The 26,217-nt window shown below is 40.1% G+C and overlaps 1 protein-coding gene across 42 annotated transcripts in view; it reads left to right on the top strand.

Annotated features, from left to right (window-relative positions):
* The window catches only part of trdn (triadin), a 446,963-nt gene that overhangs the window by 28,494 nt on the left and 392,252 nt on the right, over positions 1 to 26,217 (top strand). The gene's annotated exons all lie outside the window — the stretch shown is intronic.

Raw genomic sequence — 26,217 nt, 5'->3', positions numbered from 1 at the left:
ATGAGGTCATAGCTAATCCTTGACTCCACTTTCCTGTCTTTTCCCCATGGTAAAAACAATGACTGCAGATGCTGGAAACCAGAGTCTAGATTAGAGTGGTGCTGGAAAAGCACAGCAGTTCAGACAGCATCCGAGGAGCAGTAAAAATCAACATTTTGGGCAAAAGCCCTTCATCAAGAATACAGCGTAAAATCGATGTTTCGGGCAAAAGCCCTTCATCAGGAATACAGATTTTCCTGCTCCTCAGATGCTGCCTGAACTGCTGTGCTTTTCCAGCACCACTCTAATCTAGACCCTGTCTTTTCCCCATGCCCATTGATTCACTTAATGATTAAAAATCAATCTTAACCTTGAATACTTTTAATAACTCAGTCTGGACAAGGTTTTGTGGGATAGCAATCCTCATATACATTACAATTGGAGAAGATTTTACAGAGGAGTCTTAGTCCTGTGTTCAGCAGCACAAATTGATCATTATTCGGAACCCCCTACTATACAGCATGGAAGTAGTTGCTGGAGATAAACTCTAAGATGCTCCCCTTCTCCTAATAAAGTTAATTATATTTATGCATTCCATGATTATATGCAATATTGACATCAGCACCTCCGCCTCCTCTCTGACCATTTATTCCCCTCCCCAGACAAGTGCTAGCTGCATCATACTGACTGGGTGTCGCTTGTTATCTTGTGAAGCTGTGTTTGCTTATTTTCTCAAGGTCATAATGATGAAGTAATGTTTTGCAATTGGCTCCTTACAATGCTATCTGTTTTCTGGTATCCTTTCATGAGGTTATCTATTTGTACGTTTCAATGTGTGTCATTTGGTTCACGGTGTTTGTACTATTTACCCCTCAATCCCCTCTGCTGATGGAATGGGGCTTCTCTCTATGATTTACAGCCATTTCTCTGAAGGAATTAAATTTATCCTTAACATTTATTTGTTCGTTCATTGCACTTATAATTCCAGTGTACCAACATATATAATAGCAGTTACTTAAAAAGCTTTTGGTGATGGTGAGATCAAACTTTCTCTTCTACACTTTACTAAACAACAAGTTTTCTCTTTCCCAGTATAACTTCATTATCTTATCTGTTGCCATGAGCACATGGCCATGATTCTGACTGTTGAAATTTCTGCCTCAAATAACAATTCTCTTCATCCATGGGCAACTCCGATAATTAGCTTCAGAAAAGAAATTCCTCCTCATCTCGGCCTTAAATGGGCAACCTGAGGCTTACCCTGAAATTATGCTCTCTGTTTCATGGACTGTCCCAGAAAAAGGAAAAACCCTTTCTACATCTGTCCTTTCAAGTCCCAAAAGGTGAATGACAAGGGTCTTTTCCCTATGATGAGGGAGTTCAAAACCAGGGGGCATAATTTTAAGGTGAGAGGAGAAAAATTTATAAAAGACAAGAGAGGCAACCTTTTTTTACACAGAGAGTATTTCATATATGGGATGCACTGCCAGAGAAAATGGTGGGTGTAGGTACGGTTGCAACATTTAAAAGGCATTTGAATAAGTTCATGAATAGGAAAGGTTTGGAGAGATATGGGCCAAGCTCAGACAGGTGGAACCAGTTTAGTTTGGGAACATGATCAATGTGGACTAGTTGAATTGAAGGGTCTATTTCCATGCTGTATAACTCTATGACTCTATAAATCCTGTAAAAATGCTATATGTTTCAATAAGGTTACTCTTATTCTTCTAAGGTCCAGGGAGTACAGGCCCAATTTATTCAAGATCTCCTCATAGGACAATTTGTCCATACCCAGGGTCAAATTAATGAACCTTCTCTGGATGGCCTTTAACGTCATTATATCTTTCCCGAGATGAGAAGAACAAAACTGTTCAGAGTAATTGAGGTGTAGTCTGACTGATGTCTTCTATAGTTTTAGCACAACTTCCCTATTTTTGTAATATATTTGATTTGAAACAATGCAATTGAAATGTTGTCCATCGTGTTACATTGAATTTGTATGACAGCTTTTAGTGATTCACATACAGTGGGTTCTAAAAACCTTTTGACCTCAGATTTAAGCAATATTTCCCATTAAAATAATATTAAGCTCTTCTATTCATCCTGCCATGTACAAACTCTCAGTTTCCCTCATGATGTTCCACCTTCCAAGTTTCTGCCTATCATTTAACCTTACTCTGTCCCTCTGCAGACTCTTGAGTCACACTTACCACTTGTCTTCCCACCAATTTTTGTGCCAAGCACAAATTTGAAGATGATATATTTATTTTCCTATTTTAAGTCATTGGTGCATTGTTAAAAATTGTGGCATGCATTAGGTTGCCAGCCTGAAAAGTTCCCTTATTGCACTCTTTGTCTTCTATTAGTTAGTCTATCCTCTATCTATGTTAATATACTAACTCCAAACCACTGACTCTTTTCTTATTAAATCTCCTGGCATGTGGTACTCTATTAAATATCTTCTGGAAATCTAAATATATTACATCTACTGTTTCCCTTTATCTATCTTGCTTGTTATCACCTCAAAATAATTCTAATACATTTGTTGTGACCTGTTTTCCCATTACAAGCCATGCTGACTCTACTTGATTATCTTATCTATTTCTAAATGCTCAATAATTGTATCTGTGATAATAGTCTTGAACATGTTCACAATAACAGATAAGAGCTAACAGGCCTATAGTTATCTGTCATTTGTCTTCCTGCCTTTTTGAATGAAAGCGTTACATTGATGGTTTTCCAAATTCTCTGGCATTTTCCAGAATCTAAGAATTCTTGGAAGATTACTACCAGTACATTCATGACCTCCGTAGTTCCGTTTTTCAATATCCTGGAAGGCACCCCATCAGGTCTAATGGACCTCTTGGTCTCTAATGTCATTATTTTCCTTAGCACTTGTTCTTTAGTCCTTTTTATTGTATTATTTGTTTTCCTCTGTTTGCCCCTTGATTATTTAATATTTTTGGAAAGTTGTTAATATCCTCTACTGTGAAGACTGATGCAAAGTATTTATTCAACTCCTCTACCATTTTCAGGTTCTCTATTATTATTATTTCACCAGCCTCATTCTTTAAGGGACCTATGTTCATTCTGCTGTCTTTTTCATTTTTGCACACTTAAAAGCAGCTCTACTGTCCATTTTTAAATCATTTACTAGATTACCATCAGTTTAGTCCCTTCCTGCATACTATTTCTTGAGAAGCTAATGATGAACTGCCCTCTTGAACCATTGTAATCTATGTGCTGTGGGTAGATCCACAACGCTGTTGGGAAGAAAATTCCAAGAATTTGCCACAAGACACTGAAACATATTAAAATATGTGAATTATTAACTCGATATTCACAGGAGTCTGGATGTGTGCTGCCTGAACAACACTTTGTTTAACACCCTCGCCATCCATGACAACGCAACCCACTTAATATGCACTATATCGACCACATTAACCTAAAACTCCCTTTTATCATCAGTGCAGAGCAATACTGCTGTGCCTTCTGTGTAAGATGCACTGGAGCATCTCACCCAAGCTTCTTTGACAGCAACATCCAAAAATCACAATTCTGCAACCCAGAAGGGCAAGGACATCAGGAACATGACAATACTGACAACATTGTATTCATTAGAGTTCAGAAGGTTGAGGGGAGATCTAATATAAACTCACAAGATAATGCATGACTTAGAAAGGGTGGATGCTGGGAATGTGTTTCCGTTAGGCGAGGAGACTTGGACCCGTGGGCAGAGCCTTAGAAGTAGAGAGAGGCCAATTTAGAATGGAAATGAGGAGACATTTCTTCAGCCAGAGAGGGGTGGGCTTGTGGAATTCATTGCCACAGAGCGCAGTGGAGGCTGGGACATTAAACGTCTTCAAGGCAGAGATTGATAAATTCTTGATCTTGCAAGGAATTAAGGGCTACGGGGAGAGTGCGGGTAAGTGGAGTTGAAATGCCCATCAGCCATGATTAAATGGCGGAATGGACTCGATGGGCTGAATGGCGTTACTTCAACTCCTATGTCCTTTGGTCTTAATGTCACTTGCATGTTTCCCTCAAGTCATAAGAACTATATTGTTATTCTTTTTCTGTTACTGAGCCCAATTCCTAGAACTTTCTCTATAGATTGTTGTTGATTAGATTAGATTAGATTACTTACAGTGTGGAAACAGGCCCTTCGGCCCAACAAGTCCACACCGCCCCGCCGAAGCGTAACCCACCCATACCCCTACATCTACATTTACCCCTTACCTAACATTATGGGCAATTTAGCATGGCCAATTCACCTGGCCTGCACATCTTTGGACTGTGGGAGGAAACCGGAGCACCCGGAGGAAACCCACGCAGACACGGGGAGAACGTGCAAACTCCACACAGTCAGTTGCCTGAGGCGGGAATTGAACCCAGGTCTCAGGCGCTGTGAGGCAGCAAAGCTAACCACTGTGCCACCGTGCCGGCATCTATACCATGAGGACCATAGCACTTCAAGAAGCCTGTCCATAACCACATTCTTAAGGGCAGTTAGAAACAAAGAAACACAGAAAATAGAAGGAGAAATGTAAATTCACCCCTTTGAGCCTGCTTTGCCATTCCATATGATCAGGATTGATCATCCAACTCAAATCTCTATTCCCACATTCTTCCAATATCCTTTGATTCCTTTAGCACTAAGAACTATTTCTAACTCCTTCATGTAAACATTCAATGTTTTGGCCTCAGTTGCTTTTTGCAGCAGACAATTCCACAGACTCGTAGCACTCTTGGTGAAGAAAGATCTCCTCATCTCAGTTTGAAATGACTTCCTTGTATTCTTAGACAGTGCCCCCTGATTCTGGGCACCCCAGTCTTTACCAACCTCCTTCCTACATTTACCTCGCCTGGCTAGTCATACTACATGGAAACATACCTTTCAGTCCAACTCTTCTGTCCTGACCAGACATTCCAATCTGATCTCGTCTCTTATCTCCCTAAATCCCACCTATTCATATAGAAATCCAGATGCCTTTTAAATGTGATCATTGTTCCCGCCTCCACCACTTCCTCTGACAGCTCCTTCCATACATGGACCATCTTCTGTGTGAAAAATTTACCCCGCAGGTCCTTTTTAAGTCTTTCCCCCCTCAACTTAAACATATGCCCTCTAGTTTTACACTCCCCCGCCCTCAGAAAACTATCTTGGCTCTTCACCCTATCCATGCCCCTCGCCAACTTATAAACCTCTATAAGGTCACCCCTCAGCATCCGACACTCCAGGGAAAAAAGGACCAGCCTATTCAGCTTCTCCCTTTAGGTCATACCCTCTAGTCATCTTTGTAAATCTTTTCTGCACTGTCTCAAGTTTAACAGCATCATTCCAATAGAAAGGCATCATAATTGTACGTAGTATTCTGAAAGTATCCTCACAAATGACTTGTTTACCTGCTACATGACATCCCAACTCCTATACTCAATGTTCTGACTAAGGAAGGCAAATGTGCCAAACGTCATCTTCACCATTCTGTCTACTTGCGACTCCACTTTCAATGAACCAGTTCTATTAGAATCTTATAGTATTCTATGAGATTGCCCCTCATTTTTCTGAAGTCCATAGAATATAATCCTAATTGATTCAGTCTCTCTTCAACTGTTTGTACTGCCATCCCAGAAATCAAATTGTTACACTTCCTCCACTGCCAGAAAATCTTTCCTCAGATAAGGAGGTCAAAATGGCACACAATACTCCAGGTCTGGTCTCACCAAGGCCCTATAAAATTGCAGCAAGGTATCTCCGCTCTTGTGTTCAAATGCTCTTGCTATGAAGGCCAAACGACCATTGTCTTCTTCAACACCTGGCATACATGCATACTTACTTTCAGTAACTGGTGTACAAGGACAGTATGAGAGTTTAGGTTTGACAGTGATATGCTAATGAGTATCCATTATTCCAGGAAATGATGCAATGTCACATGATCTTGCTCTCATTTTAAAACCTTTTGAAAGCTGAAACCACAGTTTTATTTCCTTACCTCAGCAGACTATAAATGATCTTGTTTTGCTCACCATGCAAGTTTAGAAAATTTGGGTAAATTAGAACTGATATTGGGCTGGCATATCAAGTATGAGGAATCAGAGTCATAGTGCTTGGGGAGAAAGCGTGCTCTGCTCAGTGCTAATTTAAAGCTATATGTGCTTAATTGATTCTTTTAGGCTCTTTATCAGGTGGTCATTCATTGATTCTGGATTAGTGGTGCTGGAAGAGCACAGCAGTTCAGGCAGCATCCAAATAGTTTCGAAATCGACGTTTCGGGCAAACATATCATTTTAACTCTTTGACTGATTAGTTAGATGGATTGCTTTTCTATTGTTTGTTGTGACACCAATGTTTGAATCTGGTTTTTCTCAACATAAGTACTGTTTCAGAGCAAACTTATGTGCTGTGTGTTTCAGCAAGCATGTGATTGAATTGTCAATTCAAACAAGGAAACTTGACTTACCTGATGCAATTGCACATTGCAGGTTAGGAGCTGTGTGAGCCAAGTTTGAGCCGATGATTGTTTTAATCAGTCATTGGGCTACGTCTGTCTTGAAGTTGAGTTATAGAACTATACAGAACAATGATGACTCCTCTGGGGCATTTAATCCCTGCATGTAGATAAATACGCAAATATGAATGGCTCATCCTCTTGTAACTGACGACAGCTTAAAAGTAAACCATCACAAATTGCAGAAGATGCCCATATTACCTGACTGGTGCATATACTTTCTTTGATTCCAATCCTGCAACAAACAGAGGAAATCCAAATATTTTCCATACATGCAGCATAAATTATTTATCTGCAAGCAGACTGAGATAGCAGACTCATTCAACCTGAACAAAGGTTACTATGAAAAAATCAAGTCTGTTTATGCTCAAGGGCCAAAACAGACAATGACAAAAGCGACTGCCATGCACTGCAGATTTACTGGTGAAAATAAACATCAGATAATAGCAGGATGTAGTGAGATCATTTTAAGGGAAGATCTTAATATTGAGGCCAACATTGCATTTGGACCAAGCACAGATCCAGTTAGTTATTCCTGGTACATTATAGATATTCCCTCAATTTGCATGTGAATTACGTTTTAATGAGCCTTGCTGACAGTGCTTTACATTTGGATTATTTGCAACTTTGCTCAGTAGGTATTGAATAACCCCAATGTCTGATATTGCAAGCAATTTATGCCTGATGAACTGCAGTGTTACAAGCAGTGAAGATGGTATTGTTAGACTGTCTGGGCACCAAGCACATGTGTTGCATCCCTTTTACATGGTTTAATATTCTGGCACACAGCAAAGGAGAGCTTCCAGTTCATACACAGGGTCAGTATATCGTATAACTTCCTTCCTCATTTTGTTTACTTCCCAGTTTCCAATTCATGAATAAAGAGGGAAAATGCTGGAAATACACAGCAAATTTGTCATAGAGATGTACAGCATGGACACAGACCCTTTGGTCCAACTTGTACATGTCGAACAGATATCTCAACCCAATCTAGTCCCACCTGCCAGCACCCGACCAATATCCCTCCAAACGCTTCCTCTTCATTTACCCATCCAGGTGCCTTTTAAATGTTGCAATTGTAGTAGCCTCCACCACTTCCTCTGGCAGCTCATTCCATACATGTACCACCCCCTGCATGAAAAGGTTGCTCCTTAGGTTCCTCTTATATCTTTCCCCTCCCATCCTAAATCTATGCCCTCTAGTTCTGGACTTATCTGTAACCCAGAGAAAACACTTTGTCTACTTATCCTATTCATGCCCCTCATGGTTTTATAAACCTCTATAAGGTCACCCCTCAGCCTCCAACGTTCCAGGGAAAACAGCCCCAGCCTATTCAATGTCTCCCTATAGCACAAATCCTCCAACACTGACAATATCCTTGTAAATCTTTTCTGAACCCTTTCAAGTTTCACAATATCTTTCCGATTGGAAGGAGACCAGAATTGCACACAATATTCCAACAGTGGCCTAACCAATGTCCTGTATAGCTGCAACATGACCTCCCATCTCCGGTACTCAATACTCTGACCAGTAAAGGAAAGCATACCAAATGCCTTCTTCACTATCCTATTTACCTGCGACTCCACTTTCAAGGTGCTATGAACCTGTACTCCAAGGTGTCTTTGTTAACCAACACTCCTTAGGAGCTTATCATTAAGTGTATAAGTCCTGCGATGATTTGCTTTCCCATAATGCAGCACCTCACATTTATCTAAATTAAACTTCATCTGCCACTTCTCAGCCCATTGGCCCATCTGATCCCATTGTAATCTGAGGTAACCTTCTTCGCTGTCCACTACACCTCCAATGTTGGTGTCATCTGCAAACCTATTAACTATACCTCTTATGCTCACATTCAAATCATTTATATGAATGATGAAAAGTAGTGAAGACAGCACCAATCCTTGTTGCACTCCACTAGTCACAGGCCTCCAGTCTGAAAAATAACCCTCCACCACCACCCTCTGTCTTCTACCTTTGAGCCAGTTCTGTACCCAAATGGCTAGTTCTCCCTGTATTCCATGAGATCTAACCTTGCTCACCAGTGTCACATGAGGAACCTTGTCGGACACCTTACTGAAGTCCATATAGATCACATCTACCGCTCTGCCCTCATCAATCCTCTTTGTTACTTCTTCAAAAAACTCAATCAAGTTTGTGAGAAGTGATTTCCCACGCGCAAAGCCATGTTGACTATCCCTAATCAGTCCTTGCCTTTCCAAATACATGTACGTCCTGTCCCTCAGGATTCCCTCCAACAACTTGCCCACCACCGATGTCAGGCTCACTGGTCTGTCATTGCCTGGCTTGTCCTTATCACCTTTATTAAACAGTAGTACCACGTTAGCCAACCTTTAGCCTTCTGGCACCTCACCTGTGACTATCGATGATGCAAATATCACAGTAAGAAGCCCAGCAATCACTTCCTTAGGTTCCCACAGAGGTCTAGGGTACACCTGATCAGATCCTGGGGATTTATCCACCTTTATGCTTTTCAAGACATCCAGCACTTCCTCCTCTGTAATATAGACATTTATCAAGATGTTCGAGGAGAAAGTGAGGACTGCAGATGCTGGAGATCAGAGCTGAAAATGCGTTGCTGGAAAAGTGCAGCAGGTCAGGCAGCATCCAAGGAGCAGGAGAATCGATGTTTCGGGCATGAACCCTTCTTTTCCTCATTCCTGATTCTCCTGCTCCTTGGATGCTGCCTGACCTGCTGCACTTTTCCAGCAACACATTTTCAGCATTTATCAAGATGTCACCATCTATGTCCCTACATTCTATACCTTCCATGTGCAATTCCACAGTAAATACTGATGCAAAATACTCGTTTAGTATCTCTCCCCATCTCCTGCGGCTCCACACAAAGGCTGCCTTACTGATCTTTGAGGGGCCCTATTCTCTCCCTAATTTCCCTTTTGGCCTTAATGCATTTGTAAAAACCCTGTCAACCCTGAAATGCCAAAACAAAATTAGATAAACATTTTGGGCATATTTGCTTTATCAGCACTGGGGAGAAAGTGAGGACTGCAAATGCTGGAGATCAGAGCTGAAAATTCCTGAAGAAGGGCTGATGCCCGAAACGTCGATTCTCCTGTTCCTTGGATGCTGCCTGACCTGCTGTGCTTTATCAGCATTGGCCTTGATACTATTTTGTCTCTATTGAAAAGTTTGATCTACCTCTTTAATCTTTCAGGTGTTCAAAAATGTTGGATATTTATGTACATTCTTTAATCAGTCAAAAAAATAGTTACTTTGAAAATTTGATCTGTACTATTCAATCAAACTTTCAATTCTCTTATAGAGTCATAGAGACGTACAGCACAGTCAGTATAATAAGTGATTGATTATTGTATTTGGGTTAAAATGCTATTTGCCCACAACAATAGTATTAACCTTTTATGATTGACACAATTCACATTGTTAGAGCACAATCCCAGGTTTTCTGTTGGCCCCTCACTTGTTTGAGCTGGTACACTTTCAATGTATCCAGCGACCTGTCAGCTCCAGTATCCAACAGAGTCAGAGACAAGCAATGTGGTGAATTGAATCATGGAGTCCCAGTAAAGTTGATTGAAAGAAATGAACATTCAGTCCAAAAATATATATCATGTTATAATGTCAATCATTCAAAACTGACAAATGATATGGACTAATGTTTCAAATGATAAGGCCTTACCGTTTTATAGCAACTTCAATTTGTTGGATCAGATTATTACCAAGTCTGACAGCCATTTAAAAATAGCAGCCAGAACTTGATCCGCACCCTACTCAAGAGTTGTGCTATTTTCTCCAGGGCTTATTTGGATGTGGCTGGTTTGCATTGAGTGTCCGTGCCCAGTGCTCCGGTCCTGGCTGGCTCCATTGTGGGGATAGGCTGTCTCCATGGAGTCAACGCAGTTAATTTAAAAAGTCTACTTCACAACATAGTAGAGGTGGTTTGACAACTGTCTGCATGAGGGAATTTTCAGAAAGGTAAGTTTACCCTATCCACTCATATTTCAAGGTGTATCCTCCTCTCACTGCCATGAGTCCACATATCCATTGTGCTAAAGTATGGAGCTTACATCTCAATGCATTGAAGCAATGAATACTCTCATGACAGCTGAATGTGTAAAAAAAAAGTATAAAAAAGTACATAACTTTCCACAATTATAAGAAAAAAAAACCTGTATGCGCTGCAGTCTAAAGAAAGCATCAATTATCCAATGATGGAGGTTTTCCTATTATTTTTTAGAGTAAGGTTTCTCCAGATTTTGAGTCACATTGCAGTCTCTTTTCTGCTCAAAAAAAATCTCTCTTCTGGAGTACATTTCTAGCTTAAAATCTTGAAAATTGTTTCAAGCTATTGTATCTAATTTACAAATGATTAATTATTTTCCTTTGTGTTTCCAACATATTATTTTTGCAGAGTCACTCTCCGACTTCTGTCTGATGGCTCCTGCATATGCCGCATTGTTAAAATCAAAGCTGCAAACCTTTTTTATTCGATAGTTGCCTATTCAGCCTGTCTTTGCACTACCTACCAAGCTTTGCCAAACCTGCCAAAGATTTCCTTCCCCAATCTTTGAGGTCTGCTTGGCTCACTGGCTTGAATCCAAAATAGAGAATGTTCACTCAGACCACTGCCTTGCGATGTAATCTGGATACCTCTGTTGTGGATTTTCTTAGTCTCCATGATTCCATTACTTCAACAAACCTACTCTGGAGTTCTTAAACTTTCTGGCATCTCTCCCTTCAGTTTGAAGTTGGATCCATCGCAAAGGAGATTTTTGAACTTTTTTCTAGGTCTTTACTGTTGTTAGATACTTCCAACAAATATGGTCTCAGTGCCACCATATTTTTACCAATTCAGTTTATCTTCAGTGTTGAAAGGGAATCACTTGCCACTTTGTTCTTGCTTGGGAAGATCTCAAGAGACAGATAACATAAACAGTAAGATGTTTATTGTATTACTGTACTGTATACAGGTTACACACAATCTTCCATCTCTCTCTCTCTCTCTCTCGACTGTCTCTGCCTCTGTGTGAAACTATCCATGTGACTGTTGCAGGAGAAAAGGATCCTTCCCTCATTCCATGTTCTAGGTTTTACACTGGATATTGAATTGGCGCACAACAACACATATATTATTCTGCCAATGGAGAATACCTTTATTCAATCTCTTAGCTACAGTACATACAATGTCCAAGCCACCATTTGGGCAGGATTCCTACAGACGAGGGTTCACCTTAGGTCGTCAGTTCTCAATGAAACTCCTGGCACACCTTTGTGGTGGTTGACCAGTTCCTCCCTTCCTCTTTAGGAAAACACAGTTCCCCAGCTGGCAAAGCTGAACTGTTGAAAACATAAAACCTCACAGAGTTGTACACTAGAAATCATGCACTCCTATTCTCAGACCAACCAGAAAAGTTAAATATTTTATCAAAGTATCCAAAATCCCCAATTCACCTCTCCTTGTAAATCCGGGTTAACAGAAAACATGGAACTGGTTTTTGAATTGAACAAGAATTACTATTCATTACAAATAGGCTGTAGCTACAGGTAAACAAGTATGAACCATGAGTATATAACTCAACTAATTAAAAATCTAAGACCCTTATAAAACTCTCTCCTGTTTGTACGTGTATGTACATACACACACATATGAAAAGGCATTGGTGTTTTGGAGGCGGCTGTGGGGGTGGTGGGGGGGGGTTGTTGGTGGTTGGTGATGGGGGCGGGCGATGGTGACAGAGACAGAGAGAGAGAGAGAGAGACTGGGAAGGCAACTCAATGGCCCCATCTACAGGAAATTGGAATAGATCTTGAGAAGATCTTTTGGCCCACAAGGACTTATTCTTCAATCTCTCTTCTTCAGGTACCTTTTACTTCTTTGCAGGATGCACATCAGAATGGATTTACAAATTTAGAACAGAGATAAGGAGAACGTTCTTCAGCCAGACAGTGGTGACTCTATGGAATTCATTGCCACAGAAGGCTGTGGAGACCATGTCTTTGTGTATATTTAAGACTGAGATAGATAGATTCTATGTTGTCAAGGGGATCAAGGATCATGGGGAGAAGGCAAGAGAATGGGGTTGAGAAACTTATCAGCCACGATTGAATGGTGGAGCAGAGTCGATGGGCTTAACAGCCTAATTTCTGCTCCTGGGTCTTATGGTCATCTGATTGGATTGTAAAACTGGTCATATTGGAATCATCATGGGGAGTTGATAGCATAGTGATATTAGTACTGGACTCTTAATCCAGAGACCCAGATAACATTCTGGGGATCTCGGTGAATCTCCATTTTCGGGCATCCCTTTGTATGTCTATCTATGTATGTGTATTAATTATAATGTCCTTTCTGGTGCAAAAACTAAGTCTTCAGCCAAACATCCTCATTACAGGATTTGCCACCAGGAAACAACCTTTATCTACTGAACTCCTTCTCCACCAGATCATATTCACGACCAGGAAAGAAATGAAAGTACATTTACATGTTTAAAAATAATTACTAGGGTACAAAGATAAATAATGCACTGGTTTATAGCATGTGATTGATATAAACAAATGCATTGGCTTACATTGTCTCTATAATACCTTAAATATGGATGATGGTCATTGCATGGTTTTAGATATTAACACTTTCAGACCCATACATAGTACTTTTAAGTGATTGTCGTATTACACTATCAGTCGAGATTTGATATGCATCATCACTGATTTTTCTTCTCAAGTTTGGGATTGCTAATTTACATCCTTTGATGACATGGTAGGGCATTGATATCTTAACATTTGTTTTCATCAGGAGATTTTCAGGTTCACACTGTTTGGTAGCTAAAATGAATTAATAACAAATTCTTACTTTGTAGGTTGCCAACGCAAAGGTTTCTCCAAACTGTTAACAGCCATATAGTTGAAAGGCAAATCACTGTCAGGGGTGTGCTTTTCACCTAATTTTCCTCATTGTTAATGTATTCTGCTCAAAAATTGTGATCATTTTTTGGCTTTAATTTTTAAACTCCTATAATGTTTTGAGCAATTTCAACACAATGGTTAAAAGTATAGAAAATATGACTTTTATGGTTTCAGTCCACTCTATAAAGAGTGGGGATACAGATTTTGAAGAAACTCAGTCATCTTCTCCAGTCCTACAGATCAGTGGAAGTGATGAGTTCTATCCCCAAAGAAATGGCAACAGCAAAATAGGAGCAAAACATGTTGCCTTCTCTGAGCAGGTTTGCTCCTTCTGCATCACCTCAAGCAAAAGCTAGCAGGATATTGGGATGGACAATAAATGCTGGTCAGTCAGCGATGCCAATGAAAAAATAAAAACCTTGTCCAGTCGACAGCTGAAGTGCAGCATGTGAACACTCAAGGTGCTCAAGCCCTCAGAAAAATGCCAGTCGCCTGCATTTCAAGAGTTCCCAATGTAAGCAACAACAGCCTCCCACGAGCTATATATATTAAGGGCTTGGTTGGTGAGAAATTTATGAAATATGTTCAAGAAAATTTTCTTTATCAATAGGTAGATGCACCTACAAGAGAAGGAGCAAAACCTGACCATCTTTTGGAAAATAAAGCAGGGCCTGATGTACAGCATGGAAATGGACCCTTCGGTCTAACCTGTCCATGCCGACCAGATATCCCAACCCAAACTAGTCCCACCTGCCAGCACCCGGCACATATCCCTCCAAACCCTTCCTATTCATATATCCATCCAAATACCTCTTAAATGTTGCAATTGTACCAGCCTCCACCACATCCTCTGGCAGCTCATTCCATACATGTACCACCCTCTGCGTGAAAACATTGCCCCTTAGGTCTCTTTTATATCTTTCCCCTCTCACCCTAAACCTATGCCCTCTAGTTCTGGACTCCCCGACCCCAGGGAAAAGCCTTTGTCTATTTATCCTATCCATGCCCCTCATAATTTTGTAAACCTCTATTAGGTCACCCTTCAGCCTCAGACGCTCCAGAGAAAACAGCCCCAGCCTGTTCAGCCTCTCCCAGTAACTCAGATCCTCCAACCCTGGCAACATCCTTGTAAATCTTTTCTGAACCCTTTCAACTTCCACAGCATCTTTCCGATAGGAAGGAGACTAGAATTGCATGCAATATTCCAAAAGTGGCCTAACCAATGTCCTGAACAGCCACAACATGACCTCCCAACTCCTGTACTCAATACTCTGACCAATAAAGGAAAGCATACCAAACGCCTTCTTCACTATCCTATCTACATGCGACTCCACTTTCAAGAAGCTATGAACCTGCACTCCAAGGTCTCTTTATTCAGCAACACTCCCTAGGACCTTACCATTAAGTATATAAGTCAGGCTATGATTTGCTTTCCAAAATGCAGTGCCTCTCATTTATCTGAATTAAACTCCATCTGCCACTTCTCAGTCCATTGGCTCATCTGGTCCAGATCCTGTTGTAATCTGAGGTAACCCTCTTTGCTGTCCACTGCACCTCCAATTTGGTGTCATCTGCAAACTTACTAACTGTACCTCTTATGCTCACCTCCAAATCATTTATGTAAATGATGAAAAGTAGAGGGCCCAGCGCCGATCCTTATGGCACTCCACTGGTCACAGGCCTCCAGTCCGAAAAATAACCCTCCACCACCACCCTCTGTCTTCTACCTTTGCGCCAGTTCTGTATCCAAATGGCTAGTTCTCAGTGTATTCCATGAGATCTAACCTTGCTAATCAGTCTCCCATGGGGAACCTTGTCGAACACCTTACTGAAGTCCATATAGGTCACATCTACTGCTCTGCCCTCATCAATCTTCTTTATTACTTCTTCAAAAAACTCAATCAAGTTTGTGAGACATGATTTCCCACACTCAAAGCCATGTTGACTATCGCTATAATCAGTCCTTGTCTATCCAAATACATGTACATCCTGTCCCTCAGGATTCCCTCCAACAACTTGCCCACCATCGAGGTCAGGCTCACTGGTCTATAGTTCACTGGCTTGTCTTTACCGCCCTTCTTAAACACGTTTGCCAACCTTCAGTCTTCCGGCACCTCATCTGTGACTATCGATGATACAAATATCTCAGCAAGAGGCCCAGCAATCACTTCTCTAGCTTCCCACAGAGTTCTAGGGTACACCTGATCAGGTTCTGGGGATTTATCCACTTTAACCGTTTCAAGATATCCAGCACTTCCTCCTCTGTAATCTGGACATTTTGTAAGATGTCACCATCTATTTCCCTATATTCTATATCTTCCATATCCTTTTCCACAGTAAATATTGATGCAAAATATTCATTTTGTATCTCCCCCATTTTCTGTGGCTCCACACAAAGGCCACCTTGCTGATCTTTGAGTGGCCCTATTCTCTCCCTAGTTACCCTTTTGTCCTTAATATATTTGTAAAATCCCACTGGATTCTCCTTAATTCTATATGTCAAAGCTATCTCATGTCCCCTTTTTGCCCTCCTGATTTCCCTCATAAGTATACTCCTACTTTCTTTATACTCTTCTAAGGATTCACTCGATCTATCCTGTCTATACCTGACATATGCTTCCTTCTTTTTCTTAACCAAACCCTCAATTTCTTTTGGAGAAAGTGAGGACTGCAGATGCTGGAGATCAGAGCTGAAAATGTGTTGCTGGAAAAGCACAGCAGGTCAGGCAGCATCCAAGTTCTTTTAATCCTAGTAGAGGGAGGAAGAGAGCTTCTTCAAGGAAGGCATCCTTGTAAGAGGATTCACAGTTGGTTAAAATCTTCTAGGAGAAAGTGAAGACTGCAGATGCTGGATGCTGTCTGACCTGCTGCGCTTTTCCAGCAACACATTTTCACCTCAATTTCTTTAGTCATCCAGCATTCCCTATACCTACCAGCCTTCGCTTTCACCCTGACAGGAATATACTTTCTTTGGATTCTTGTTATTTCATTTCTGAAGGCTTCCCATTTTCCAGCCATCCCTTTACCTGCGAACATCTGCCTCCAATCAGCTTTCAAAAGTTCTTGCCTAATACTGTCAAAATTGGCCTTTCTCCAATTTAGAACTTCAACTTTTAGATCCAGTCTATCCTTTTCCATCACTATTTTAAAATGAATAGAATTATGGTCGCTGGCCCCAAAGTGCTCCCCCACTGACACCTCAGTCACCTGCCCTGCCTTATTTCCCTAGAGTAATTCAAGTTTTGCATCTTCTCTAGTAGGTACATCCACTTACTGAATCAGAAAATTGTCTTGTACACACTTAAGAAAATCCTCTCCATCTAAACCTTTAACACTATGGCAGCCCCAGACTATGTTTGGAAAGTTAAAAGCCCTTACCATAACTACCCTATTATTCTAACAGATAGCTGAGATCTCCTTACAAGTTTGTTTCTCAATTTGCCTCTGATTATTGGGGGGTCTATAATATAATCCCAATAAGGTGATCATCCCTTTCTTATTGCTCAGTTCCACCCAAATAACTTCCCTGGATGTATTTCTGGGAATATCCTCCCTCAGCACAGCTTTAATGCTATCACTTATCAAAAATGCCACTCCCCCTCCTCTCTTGCCTCCCTTTCTATCCTTCCTGTAGCATTTGTATCCTGGAACATTAAGCTGCCAGTCCTGCCCATCCCTGAGACATGTTTCCGTAACTGCTATGATATCTCAGTCCCATGTTCCTAACCATGCCCTGAGTACATCTGCCTTCCCTGTTAGGCCCTTTGCATTGAAATAAATGCAGTTTAATTTATTAGTCCTACCTTGTCCCGGCCTGCCCTGACTGTTTCACTCATTTCTGTTCTCAGCTGTACCTGTCTCAGATTGATCTCTTTCCTCACTATCTCCCTGGGTCCCACCCCACTCCCCACCGGACCCCCCACACCCCCCACCCCAACCCCTCACCTTACTAGTTTAAATCCTCCCAAGCAGTTCTAGCAAATTTCCCTGCCAGTATATTGATGAGAAAGACCAAGGGGCATGCAGGTAAATTAAAAACAAAAGTACGTTCTCTATTTGTCCCATAATTTAAGTTACAGTCTCCCATGTTGTGAAATCCATCTTATTCTTTTTGGTCAGACCCTCTAGAAATACTATCTCTGCCACTTATCTGAACATGGCTGATGTCTAAGGGCCACCTGATCTTTGCCATCCTGATCAGAATGTAGGTCAATGACATCTAAATTCCGTTAAAATGACACTTATTTCATTTTGTATTTGATTCTTGCTCGGAGTTCAAATAAACTCCATGGTGATGGGAAATGGAATGAAATTTTTCAATACTAATGACATTGTATGCATGTTTCTGCAGTAATTTTGCAACAAATATATTTGTAAATAATTTTAATATCTTTGTGCAGACCATAATATCAGAAAGTTTATACTCTATGCCACTTGTTGAAAAGAAAAAAAATCATTAGCATGAGTAATTGCTGCTGTTTAGCCATCATAGCTATGGGCAAGATATTAATGAGTTAATGACTGAATATAACAGAGCTACTTGATCACTGTACTGCTGGAAATTTATTGTATAGTGAACTTGACATGGTCCTTTTAATGTTTCTCCTTTATTCCTCTCTACTGAATTGGTTGTCTGATTTCTAAACCAGGACATTTTTATCATTTTGTTGATATACCTTTCAAAAGCTAAATGGTGTGAAATGGTTTATACAAGAAAACAGTAAAGTGATTTTTTTTTGATGGACAAGGGAAATGGCTACAGATATGTGAATATTTCAAAGAAACAAAATGGTACTTTTCCTTAGTTCAGAGATTAAATCAGAACTCCTTCATGTTATTTAATGTCTTGTTTACAGTGTTACAAGTATCTTCAGACATTACAGTAAAAAATTATTTGTTGTTTGAATTTGCTGGTCTGGCATGCAATGACAAACACAATTAATGGAACTGTTTCAATCATTTATGGACTTAGATTTCATATCTTTTAGTTAGTGTTTCCATGCATGATTCCACTTTAAAATTCTTTACTAAATTCTTTTGAAGCCACAGAACAATGCACAAGGGATTTCAAAGCAAAAATTTCAAAGATAAATTCTGACTGCATTACCAGAAAAAAAAGAATCAAAGGACCTGCATTTTGAAGCTTTGTTTTGTAGCATTCTCTTCAATGATATCAAATAAAATTCTGCTCAGATCTTTCAATCCATCAATGCAAATCTTTAAATTCAAAAGTTTAAAAAATCTATCCGCATGTGAAGAAATCATTAAGTTATTTCACAGCACTTTCAAATTAGAAACTGTGCACATAAAATAAAAATCTGAGTTGAGAGAACAAGAGAAGAAATTTAAAGGTCATAAAGTGCCACGAATGTAAATGATTCCTGTGCTGCCTGCCTCTTTTGCTCTGTCACTTCATTCTTACCCAGTTACTATCCTCCTGAACATTTGGCAGTTGCAGAATGACCATCTCGGAGGGTGGGTACTCCAGAAACTTCACAGCCTTTTGTAAACTCTACAATGAGTCCAATAGCTCCAAAAATTCAGAAATTGTGAGGTTGAGTTCAATCAATTTTAAAGCATCTCTTGCAAATGTGATACTCAGGATAAAGGAAACCTTTTAGAATTCCCGTTTAGGACAGGATATTGCAGCTAATGGATCTCAGTGAACATTTCATTTTGTGTATTTATCTGTATATCTATGTGTGTTTATTATCCTTCGATATTCATATTGTTTATGAAGATAAGATTTTTATTAAACACTGTTCTTTTAAATTTGATAAATTCTGCAAAGTTGATTTTTAGTTTTATTTCTTAAATTTCAATCATTATTCTAATTATTTTTATATCCTTATTTATTGTTAATTAGTACTAAAACACAACTTACAACCAATTCCCACTTGATCCAAACTCCTGTTTAATTACTGTATTTAACAGGAGAAAATGAGGACTGCAGATGTTGGAAATCAGAGTTGAATAATGTGGTACTGGTAAAGCACAGCAGGTCAGGCGGCATCTGAAGAGCAGCAGAGTCACTGTCTCAGGCATAAGCCCTTCATTTCCAGTGCCACACTTTTCGACTACTGTATTTAACAGCTTGAACCAACTCTCACCAAGCTCTGTGCTTATAGATTTACCACTAAATGTTGGCGGTATTGGTTCCTATAGCTCTAATCACAACCTTTATGAGAGGCTGCTTGAGCTCATAACCTCAGCCAAAAGACAATCCTTTAAAAGTAATCTGGAATGAACGTATGTTTATCCGCAGCAATATGACACTTCACAATTAGTGTGTCCTCCATGGATGCACACCCCATCTCCCACCCTACTTAGTGTGCACATTTCTGTGGTATGTTCCTTAATTATTGTAATAAATACCCTGAAGTTGTGGGAATTGTTTTAAGGCAGATCCTAAATCCCAGTGAATATCAAGTAAAGAACATTTCAGTTGAACCTCAGATCTGCAATTTGTTTCTTCCACACTTTCACTCCTTTCTTATGCTCACTGGTTTAGCAATTGTACTCTGCTGTATCTTACGAATAAGCTTTCACAGATAGCAGTTGCCAATATTGGAATGATAATTCAGAATGTAGTGAGGTACTTGGGCAAAGTTGCTTGGCTCTATCCTCCTCTTGGGCACTTGCAACAGCAGGGAAAGAACATAATTTTAATGCTTGCACGGATGTATCTCTTAAAACTGCTGTGCATGAATGGGGATAAGAGTTAGAATGAGTGAATCAATAAAAAAGAACATAAGCAATGAAAATACAAGCTATCACCCATGAGCTTGCTGAGGCCATATTTCTGGCTTTCCAATTATTTACTGACTCAGAATGTTGATAATTTCCTTCTAAGGAGAAAGAGTGACTCCTCTACTGTCTAAAAGCACGGCCTCCTGTTATGTGTACCCTTTTCCCTGAAAGACATGTTTGTAAGAGATGATGACCACAATGATATGTCAAGATCATCAGCCATTTTTTTAAAACTGTGAGTACCTGGCTGACAGTGAACCTTGAGCTGGCATCAAACTCGATACTTGATATTTTTGGGTAACAGAGACAGAATAGTGCAGCTGGACATGAGAGAAAAAGAAATAAGACTGTATGTGATAACAGTTTCCTAGGTTCATGTGTTCTCCTTCTCTGATCGTGCGCTATATAAATAATAAAAATAAATAAAGATGCTTGGCTGGGTAATCTGTTGAGACGTTGTTCGCTACTAGTTACCATAGTAATCTTAAGTAGGGCAGAAAATTTTACCTTACGTGCATTCCATTTTCAGTTTGCAGGTGAGGCTCCATTGAAACACTATTATCATCAACCTCTTCTGTCTGTACACTTGGTTACTGTTGGACAGTCTCCAATGCATGAAATCATCACTACTGTGAGAGTGCTTGCAGCTTGAGCACCAAAGCCTTAACACAAAATAAAGCCATTTGAGCACCAACTATTTTTTAACCTGAAAACTAAAGTATGACTTTAGGTGTTGCCTAAGGGTAAATTTAAGAAACACAATTTTGTAAATGATAAAAGGTTAAGGATCTTAGAGATATATAGATTTGTTGGAATATAATTCAGACTTTACACAATGTGTATAGGAGAAGAGGTGGCCTAAAATTAGAATTAGGTTTTATTGTCATGTGTACTCATGTACAGGGATACAAGAGTATGGTGAAAAGTGTACAATGTCGCCATTCCTGATGCCATCTTAAGTACAAAGGTATCTGGGTACAAAATCTTAGGTACAAAGTTAAAAAATAAAGAAATAAGTTACATGTCAGGTTTTTCACTCATTCACAGTAATTTTGAAGGAAATGCACAAAAACTGAAGAGAATTGTGTACAAATGCTGATTGCACTGTAAAATCATTTGCATCCTCCCATATTAGTCAGATATCATATATAATAGGTTTTCCCTGTCCCAAACTACTGCATTCTATCTAAACCTTAATGTAATAAAACACAAAGAATAAGATTTTCTGATCAACAGCAAAGGAACTGTGCTTCCTCCTGACCTGAAAGGAAGATGTCATTGGAGAATAAATAATTTCTGGGATGCGGACTTCCCCTTTCCTGAAAGCTGTTTGAATCTGGCATCAAGTTAAAGCAAACTCCAAAAGCTCAGCAAAAGTGATGTCACCAAGTACACAAAGCAGTCAATCACCTTGAATTACTCTCACAGGCAGCAAAACAGAAGGTTAAAATTTCTATCCTCCCTTTTAATTTATACTTTCAGAGAGTGAAATAAATGATTTTGATTGGATTAATATAAAAGCTAAAATATAATTTGCAAACTTTAAAAGAAGTTTTAATGCATGAAATTAGGATTCTAAAATTTAAAATTGGCTTTCTTGGGTCAGTGGCCAGGGGCGGGGGCGTGGTGGGGTGGGGGCTGATTAGCTACCTATATAAAGTTTGTAGATAATTAAAAATCCTGTTATAACTCATTCAACAAGGTGAAGTTTCTTCAGTAGCTTCTATAATGAGACTATCAGTATAAAAGTGAAAGTTTTTGTCACTTCATAAGTAATTTAAGGATTTCAGTCCAAGGGACTGGAACTCTCTGCAGAAGTGTCAAATCATTGAGGAGAACTCTGGATGTCTAAGTTTTTCTGTGCATTTGCAGACTATTGAAGGTTCTGCCAGTTGAGTAATGGTAATGAAAGTTGATAATAGTTTTGTCATTACTGCTGCCAAATCTGGATCATTAATTTAAAGAATTATTTACCTCAGAATTTGTGCTGAAAATCAGATCTGTTTGCAAGTGGTGGGTCAGGAAGGAGTGTCCAGCATTGGTATAACTAGGACAGGACTGGTTCAAGGTCAAAGGTGGTAGTACATCTCAACAGTTCAGACCATCAATTTTCCAGTGCTCATTAAAAAATAGCATTAAAGACCTTAAGTGTTCATTTATTGATATTGTGAATAGTAGTTGCTGAATTTGATTACATTACTAAGATACATCGATATTTCATTGCTAAAGTTACTCCTAATATGTATTACCATTGCAACTATAATATTTGAAGAATTTTCAACATCAAATGTGTATGCTGAAATCTCTTGGGGGAAGAAATTGTTTATCCAGGAGAAATAAAGATACCTGACTCGGCCACCATCCTATGAGGTTGAATATGTCATTAGGACAGTGGTAATATGACAATACCATGATAGTACCAAACATATGGTTGATGAAAAAAAACGAATCCCAATTTTTCAACCCCATGATTGAAATTAGGAATTACCTCTACACACAAAAGAGTGTTAGAAGTTTGGAACTATTTTTTCAAATGGCAATTGATATTAGATCAATTGTTCATTTGAAGTCTGAGATTGATGTATGTCTGTTAGCCAAGGGTGTTAAGACAATGTGGAATTTGGGTTTTAAATCAGGCATAATTGTATTGAATGGTGGAATGGCTGAGGGATTGACTCTCCCAGTTCTGCTCCTATGTTCCCAAGTGAAATATTGCATTTACGCATTGCCTTTCACAACCTCAGGATCTCCCAAGTTCACTTGCATCAAGTATGTACCTTTTCAGTCGAGTTGCTATTGTTTTACAGCAAATGGGGAGGTGAGGCTATAGTAATATCATTGCTGGGCTATTAATCCAGAGATGAAAAATGTGTGCTGGAAAAACACAGCAGGCCAGGCAGCATCCGAGGAGCAGGAGAATTGACGTTTCGGGCATAAGCCCTTCTTATGCCCGAAATGTCGATTCTCCTGCTCCTCGGATGCTGCCTGGCCTGCTGTGTTTTTCCAGCACCACATTTTTCAACTCTGGTACTCCAGCATCTGCAGCCCTCACTTTCTCCTATTAATCCAGAGACCCAGATAATGTTCTGGGGACCAGGGATTGAATCCTGACACAGTAGATGGTGGATTTTGGATTTATTTAAAAAATCTGGAATTAAGAGCCGAATGATGACCATAAATCTATTGTGGATTGTTGGGGGAAAACCCATCTGGTTCATTCATGCCCATTAAGGAAGGAAACTGCCATCTTTACATGTGATTCCAGACCCACAGCAATGTGGTTGATTTTAACCACCCTCTGGGCAATCAGAGAAGGGCACAAATGTTGCCTGGCCTGTGAACCTCATTCTGTGAATGAAAAAATAAATAAAATGTGGTAGCCAATTAGTACACAGCAAGCTCCACAAATACCAGTTGAATAATTGTTTGTTTTGTTATACTGATTGAGGTATAAATATTAATCCAGAATCTACAGAAACACGTGTCTGAAATAATGCCAAGGGATTGTTCAAAGGATCTTCTCCATCTGACAGAGCAGGTGGAGAGTTGGTTTAGTGATCAATCCAAAAGATTACACTTGTAATAGTGCAATGTTTGTTTGATATTGCACTAAATTATCAGCCTAAATATTTTTGCTTGGTGCTCTGGAATGGACCTAAACTCAAAACTACTTAATAGGGGATAAAACTAGAGAACATTGGCTGCTTCTTCTGTTTATGCCTTGTTTGAACATTGTACCCCATTGGGAGTCTGGGTTGATGATATCAAAAATCATTCCATGCATTGAAAATATTTGCTTTTTCATAGAATCCCATCAAGTCCACACCAACACTCCGCAGAGTAACCCACTCAGACCCATTGCCCCACCCAATTACTCTACATTTCCCCTGACTAATGCACCTAATCTACACATCCCTGAACACTACGGGCAATATACCATGACCAATGTACCTAACCTGCACATATTTAGATTGTGGGAGGAAACCAACACACCTGGAAGAAATCCATGCAGACACAGGGAGAATTTGCAAACTCCACACAGACAGTTGTCTGAGGCTGGAAATGAACCCAGATCCTGGCACTGTGTGGTAATGGTGCTAACCACTGTGCTAATCTGTTGTTTTAAACATTGGAAAGAAAGTGTTGGAGAATTGAGCCCAATCGAACAGAGACCACACAAGTGCGGAAAGGGTGAAATTGACAAGCTGTTTATTACAAGTGATATCGCTGGAAGAAAAATTGACTAGGCTGACACAGAACTGAGAGTCTGTCCAGGTAGTTCAAGGGTTCTCTTCCCTGAGCAGTGGGCACAGGCAGTTTTTATCAGGATACAGAAATGTGGTATGAAATACAGTACAATCAAGAGTAAAACACAATCAATGGGAGGACAACCAGCTGTCCAGTAGCAGCAATCAGTCCATGATTGAGTTAAGAGATTCTGTCCTCTGTGAGGGTAGGTGCTAATGTTTCTCATCCAGGTATCAATGGGTTTCCATTGTGGTTAGTACAAGCAAGGTACCTTGGTGCCTTTCAGTCTGAGCATCGTTTGTGCAGTTCCAGTATGTGTGAGGAGTGAGGCTGCCTTTAGGGCTTAGAATCATAGAGTTTTAGAGATATACAGCACTGAAACAGACCCTTTGACCCAAATTGTCCATGTCGACCAGATATCCCAACCCAATCTGGTCCCACCTGCCAGCACCTGGCCCATATCCCTCCAAACCCTTCCTATTCATACACCTACACAGATGGCTTTTAAATGTTGCAATTGTTCTAGCCTCCACCACTTCTTCTGGCAGCTTATTCCATTCATGTACAACCCTCTGAGTGAAAATGTTACCTCTTAGGTGTCTTTTACATTTTTCCCCTCTCACCCTAAACTATGCCCTCTAGTTCTGGACTCCCCCACTCCAGGGAAATGACTTTGTCTATTTATCCTATCCATGCTCCTCATAATTTTGTAAACCTCTATAAGGTCACCCCTCAGCCTCCGACGATCCATGGAAAACAGCCCCAGCCTGTTCAGCCTCTCCCTATAGCTCAAATCCTTCAACCCTGGCAACATTCTTGTAAATCTTTTCTGAATCCTTTCAAGTTTCACAACATCTTTCTGGTAGGAAGGAGACCAGAATTGCATGCAATATTCCAACAGTGGCCTAACCAATGTCCTGTACAGCTGCAACATGACCTCACAACTCCTGTACTCAATACTCTGACCAACAAAAAAAAGTATACCAAATGCCGTCTTCACTACCCTATCTACTGTGACTCTACTTTCAAGAGGCTATGAACCTGCACTCCAAGGTCTCCTTGTTCAGCAACACTCCCTAGGACCTTACCATTAAGTGTAAATGTCTTGCTGAGATTTGCTTTTCCAAAATGCAGCACCTCATATTTATCTAAATTAAACTCCATCTGCCACTTCTCAGCCCATTGGCCCATCTGAACAAGATCCCATTGTAATCTGAGGTAACCTTCTTCACTGTCCACTGCACCTCCAATTTTGGTGTCATCAGAAAATTTACTAACTATACCTCTTATGCTCACATCCAAATCATTTATATAAATGACAAAAAGTAGTGGACCCATCACCGATCCTTGTGTCACTCCATTGGTCACCGGCCTCCAGTCTGAAAAACAACCCTCCACCACCACCCTCTGTCTTCTACCTTTAAGCCAGTTCAGTATCCAAATGGCGAGTTCTCCCTGTACTCCATGAGATCTAACCGTGCTCACCGGTGTCCCATGGGGAACCTTGTCGAACATCTTACTCAAGTCCATATTGATCACATCTCCTACTCTGCCCTCATCAATCTTCTTTGTTACTTCTTCAAAAAACTCAATCAAGTTTGTGAGACATGAATTCCCACACATAAAGCCATGTTGACTATCCCCAATCAGTCCTTGCCTTTCCAAATACATGTACATTCTGTCTCTCAGGATTCCCTCCAACAACTTGCCCATCACTGACATCAGGCTCACCGGTCTATAAGACCCTCGCTTGTTCTTACCACCCTTCTTAAACAGTGGCACCGCATTAGCCAACCTCCAGTCTTCCAGCACCTCACCTGTGACTATC

Source organism: Chiloscyllium punctatum, chromosome 3, assembly GCF_047496795.1.
Source record: "Chiloscyllium punctatum isolate Juve2018m chromosome 3, sChiPun1.3, whole genome shotgun sequence".
Lineage (NCBI taxonomy): Eukaryota > Metazoa > Chordata > Chondrichthyes > Orectolobiformes > Hemiscylliidae > Chiloscyllium > Chiloscyllium punctatum.
This window is presented reverse-complemented; position numbering and strand designations above follow the sequence as displayed.